Raw genomic sequence first — 6,000 nt, forward strand, 5'->3', positions numbered from 1 at the left:
CCAGAAAACGGTAGGTTTCCACCCTGAAACGCCGGCTTTCTGTCAGTCAAATAGCGTATGCATTGCGATCACAATGTGTATGCATTTTCAGTCGCTATGCGAATGCTGAGCATGCGCAGTCATTCGATAATCGGGCAGATTGCGATCTAAACATTTTTCAATCCTTACTGAATAAGGTCCTAAGTCACCTGTGTTTGAGTAAAGAAATCCTAAAAACACAAATTTGTACACTTATTGGGGGTAATTCAGAGTTGATCGCAGCAGCAAATTTGTTAGCAGTTGGGTAAAACCATGTGCACTGCAGGGGGGGGGGGGCAGATATAACATGTGCAGAGAGAGTTAGATTTGGGTGGGGTGTGTTCAAACTGAAATCTAAATTGCAGTGTAAAAATAAAGCAGCCAGTATTTACCCTGTACAGAAACAATATAACCCACCCAAATCTAACTCTCTCTGCACATGTTATATCTGCCCCCCCCCCCCCCTGCAGTGCATATGGGCCCTCATTCTGAGTTGTTCGCTCGCTAGCTGCTTTTAGCAGCATTGCACACGCTAAGCCGCCGCCCTCTGGGAGTGTATCTTAGCATAGCAGAATTGCAAACGAAAGATTAGCAGAATTGCGAATAGAAAATTCTTAGCAGTTTCTGAGTAGCTCGAGACTTACTCCTACATTCCGATCAGTTCAGTCAGTTTCGTTCCTGGTTTGACGTCACAAACACACCCAGCGTTCAGCCAGAGACTCCCCCGTTTCTCCAGCCACTCCCGCGTTTTTCCCTGAAACGCCTGCGTTTTTCCGCACACGCCCAGAAAACGGTCAGTTTCCGCCCAGAAACACCCACTTCCTGTCAATCACTCACCGATCAGCAGAACGATGAAAAAACTTTGTTACGCCGTGAGTAAAATACCTAACTTTTGTGTAAAATAACTAAGCGCATGCGCTATGCGAACCTTGCGCATGCGCAGTAAGCGACTAATCGCAGTATAGCAAAAATCGTCAACGAACGAACAACTCGGAATGACCCCCATGGTTTTGCCCAACTGCTAACAAATTTGCTGCTGCAATAAACTCTGAATTACCCCCATTGTGACAAGCCTCAGCTCAGTCTTTGGCTATGGATATATCATATGCATTATTCTCATTCCAGTGACACTATAAACTCACTGGTGTTTGCAGCACGTATTGTGGATAAGAGGTATAGGAAGCATGTGAGGGGTTGTAAATTGTTGTGCATTGAGTGTAGCATACGTGCCCATCTCCGGGAATTTCCTGGGGGCTTTGAAATTTGGACAAGTCTCTCCCAGACACTGGACAAGTGGACATGTCACTCATTTTCAGGTTAAGTGGTATGAATAGCATCATCTTGGTTAGGGGCCCTTTAAGAGAGGAGGAGGAGCGTGTGCTGCCTCTTCCGTTCGGGACCCCTCCTCTCTGCCGGCAGCGTTGGAGAGTCTGAGCACTAGAGGGTTCAGACTCTACTGCGCATGCGCAGATCACCAAGAAACTGGTGTGGTGGCCATATTACCAGTGATTTCTCTACTGCGCATGCGCAGAACACCGTGAAAATAGCCGCTACACCATTTTTACAGTGATTCTACAGCGCTGGTGACATCTGCGCAGGACTCCAGAGGGGTAAGTATTCAATAAATGGGTGCAGCTCTGGACTCAGGGGCCCATGTACCCATTATAGATATGCCAGTGATCGTGGACTCGCTCCCAGTTTTGCCAAGTATCTATATGGTCTGTAAATACTTTTATTTTTGCAGTCACAATGCTCAGTATAACAGACAGTACAATATTGCATATATATTAGTACACACATAATTTGAGTGATCACACAGTATTATCTATGTTCATAGCAGTAGCATGCATGCAGTGTAAACAAACCGATGCGTAGAGAAATTAATGCAAACTTGATGTCGTATGATGAATACAGTAATGAACAGTCTTGAGAGCAAAGAATGTCTCTATTCCGGATATATCAAGTAGCGGTCTTTTCCTAAATGGACTTCCGTGTCCCCCAGTATAAGTCAGAGCAACTGTGCCCAGAAGCAGTTCTCTCTCAATGAATGGTTTCTGATGGGGGTCGTGTTCTGGGAGGCCGGCGTCCCGGCCTGCCAGGTGCAACTAACCCTTACGGGCTTGTTTCTCATATACAACACCGAGTATAAGGTCGGGCGCAGGTATCAAAAACCTGAACAATATAACTAGTCGCACTATGGCCCTCATTCCGAGTTGTTCGCTCGCAAGCTGCTTTTAGCAGCTTTGCACACGCTAAGCCGCCGCCTACTGGGAGTGAATCTTAGCTTATCAAAATTGCGAACGAAATATTAGCAAAATTGCGAATAGACACTTCTTAGCAGTTTCTGAGTAGCTCCACACTTACTCGGCAACTGCGATCAGTTCAGTCAGTTTCGTTCCTGGTTTGACGTCACAAACACACCCAGCGTTCGCCCAGACACTCCTCCGTTTCTCCAGCCACTCCTGCGTTTTTCCCAGAAACGGTAGCGTTTTTTCGCACACACCCATAAAATGGCCAGTTTCCGCCCAGAAACACCCACTTCCTGTCAATCACATTACGATCACCAGAACGAAGAAGAAAACCTCGTAATGCCGTGAGTAAAGTACCTAACTGCATAGCAAATTTACTTGGCGCAGTCGCACTGCGGACATTGTGCATGCACATTAGCGACTAATCGCTCCGTTGCGAAAAAAAAAATAACGAGCGAACAACTCGGAATGACCCCCTATGTCCCAGCTCACACATCTGGACCTCCCTTGCTAATGTATGCAAGTATGGTATGAACTTACATGGTTGTTTCTGAAATGTTGCCGGGTGTACTATCAGGAGTTTTTCATGAAGTCTATATGTGGCAGTGCCCCGAACCCCCCTTTCCCTTCTTCCCTCAGACAGGAATATATCATTACCATATACACTCCCTTTCAGTAACATGTGTCTGTTCCAACTGCCCTAACAAGAGAGCAGGTAGACTTAGTAGCTCCTGTACAATACAACAGGGCAAGGCTGGACTGGCCCACAGGGGTGCAGGAGACATCCATGGTGGCTTACATTGACTGAGGGCTCACCCCCTACTCTAGGTATCTAGTTGCAGACTGTACAATTGAATTCTAAATGATGCATATGTTACATAATACTGCACAGGACTACAGTATGTTGGATTTTCTACATTGCTGTTATTAGCCTGGTGCAGGCACTAGCTGTATTTACTGATCATTCCCCTAAATATAGTCCCATATCTCTGCATCCCCCCGGGGGGGGGGGGGGGGGGGGGGGCCTTCATGCACCAGTTCGACACTGCAACTGGGGGTACCCAATATATATGAGGAAGGCCTCCCCACTGACCTATATACTGTAAATGCTTTGGGAATGTTGCCATATAGGTAATTATTTCTAATTTAGGAATATTAAGATTAAAGATGTATTGCCTGAATTAAAATATTGGTAATGATAAATATGTGATTTTAACCATAGTGAATAGCATAGATATATTATGTAGCAAGGAATAGATTAAATAGGGTTGACTGTATAAGCTGAATTCTTAAATAAGTTAATAAACTGTGATTTGTATATGTGTGCATATTGATATATTTGTGCTTTACTGTAAGTCATTGTGTAGGAAACAGGTTGCTACTGCTTAAGCCATTAAAGTAGGAATTCCACAAGTGTGTTATATACACTTCAGATCATTATCTCAATTCCAAATTCCTTAGGCAATTATAAATCAGCTTCTCTATTGTCCAGTATAAATCAGAATATGGGTCATAGAAATTGTAAATAAATTACTTACTAGTATTACCAAGAAATCACATCTATTGATAAAATGAGATCAGAGGCAGACCCGGGCAAAACAAACACAGCTTGGGCACAACAAGCCAAGTTGGGCATGACACATTTTATGACACCTTGGAATCTGATTCACGCAAACCTATAATTACCTATTCCATTGACAACACTAGAAGAATATGCCAGCTAAATGGTTAAGTTAGGGATATATAATATACATGAGTTCAGTTTGTGGTTAAGTTAAGAAGAGACGTTAGGTGAGGTAGGAAGAAGAAGGGAAGAATCCAGAGAAAGAAGCTAGCTGCAGGAGGAGGCAGGAGAGATGACTAAACACAGAAAGAATGATCTCTAGCACAGTAACTATATACTTGCAAGTGTACGCTTTATGGGGGTCATTCCGAGTTGTTCGCTCGCTAGCTGCTTTTAGCAGCATTGCACACGCTAGGCCGCCACCCTCTGGGAGTGTAACTTAGCTTAGCAGAATTTGCGAACGAAAGATTAGCAGAATTGCAAATAGAAAATTCTTGGCAGTTTCTGAGTAGCTCCAGACCTACTCACAGATTGCGATCAGCTCAGGCCATTTCGTTCCTGGTTTGACGTCACACACACGCCCAGCGTTCGGCCAGACACTCCCCCATTTCTCCAGACACGCCCGCGTTTTTCCCTGACACGCCTGCGTTTTTCCGCACACTCCCTGAAAACAGCCAGTTTCCGCCCAGAAACACCCACTTCCTGTCAATCACACTCCGATCACTTCAACGATGAAAATTCCTCGTTTAAACGTGAGTAAATCTACTAAGTTTTGTGCTAAAATACTTTCCGCATGCGCACTGCGTACCATGCGCATGCGCATTTTGCCTTAATCGCTCCGTTGCGAAAATCGGCAACGAGCGAACAACTCGGAATGACCCCCTATGTTAGTAATTGTCTAAGTCTGTTTTATTGTTTTATGTTATATCATTAAGGAAGCATAAATATAATTAGTATATTTCTATTTCACTAATGTGTATATCTTATTCTGTATGATTTGATTTGCCTGTACATAAAACAATTAGATCGAATTAGATTAGAGCTGAAATTTCACATCTGAACTTACTTTAATGAATCATAAATTCATACGTACAAGAACTGAATATAAGTATCAGCCAACTAATTTGTAAGCCTAACATAATTGGCGTGATGTAATGAAATCCAAGATCGACGGAGGTGTGGGATGCTGGCCGATCTCGGACGTTGCATTAAAGGGGCAATCACTTACAAGGCATAGTTCTGCCTCGTAAGTGTTTGCCCCTTTTAAAAAACGTCCGAAATCGGCCAGCATGCCGCACCTCCGGTGATATCAGCCTTTATTAGATCCCGCCAAATATTTTTGCAGATATATATGATTTACATACATTTAAAAATATAAATATATTACGAATAATAATGATATAAAATATAGTAAATCTAATATAATATATAGGATTCCTTTTTCATTAAGACTTAGTCACTCACGGAATATATGTTAATATAGACATATGTTAATAATGGTATCCACCTAGGGGATGAAAAGACATGCTGATGACTGTGACTAACATCTGTCAGAACTTGGGGTGTGGAGTGCTGTCTCCTCCCAGGAACACTGTGTGGGTTTGATCTGATCTAGGGGTTTTGGCAATTGACATGGCTGTTGTTCAAGTTACCATTAGTGATATTGGTGTATTGTATTGCATTTGCTACCTTATGACATACCTCCCAACTGTCCTCATTTTCACGAGACAGTCCCGTTTTTTTGGGACTGTCTCGCTGTCCCACCTGCTGGCTGCAGTGTCCTATGCCTAGCAGAGCAGCGGTGAATAGATGCTGTGCGTATGCACACCGCAGCTATTCACAGGAGACAGAGGGGCTGAGGGCATGCCAGCAGGTAAATGATATAGTGCGTACACACTGAACATTATTGTTCAACGATAACGTTCAATGACGTCACTGCTGGTATTCCCGAACATGTAGCACCGCCCGACATTGACGGGTTGAGTGGCATATCAGCTCAATATTGGTGATCGCTGAACGGCGTGCGGGAGCGCGCATCATTCAGCGTTCACCAATATTACCCCAATACACACTTGACGATTTCAGCCCAAAAATAAACGATAACGACATTTATGTCGTTATTGTTTATTTTTTAGGATGAAATCGCCTAGTGTGCATCTCCCTTTACAC

This window comes from Pseudophryne corroboree, chromosome 8 (genome assembly GCF_028390025.1).
Source record: "Pseudophryne corroboree isolate aPseCor3 chromosome 8, aPseCor3.hap2, whole genome shotgun sequence".
Classification (NCBI taxonomy): Eukaryota; Metazoa; Chordata; class Amphibia; order Anura; family Myobatrachidae; genus Pseudophryne; species Pseudophryne corroboree.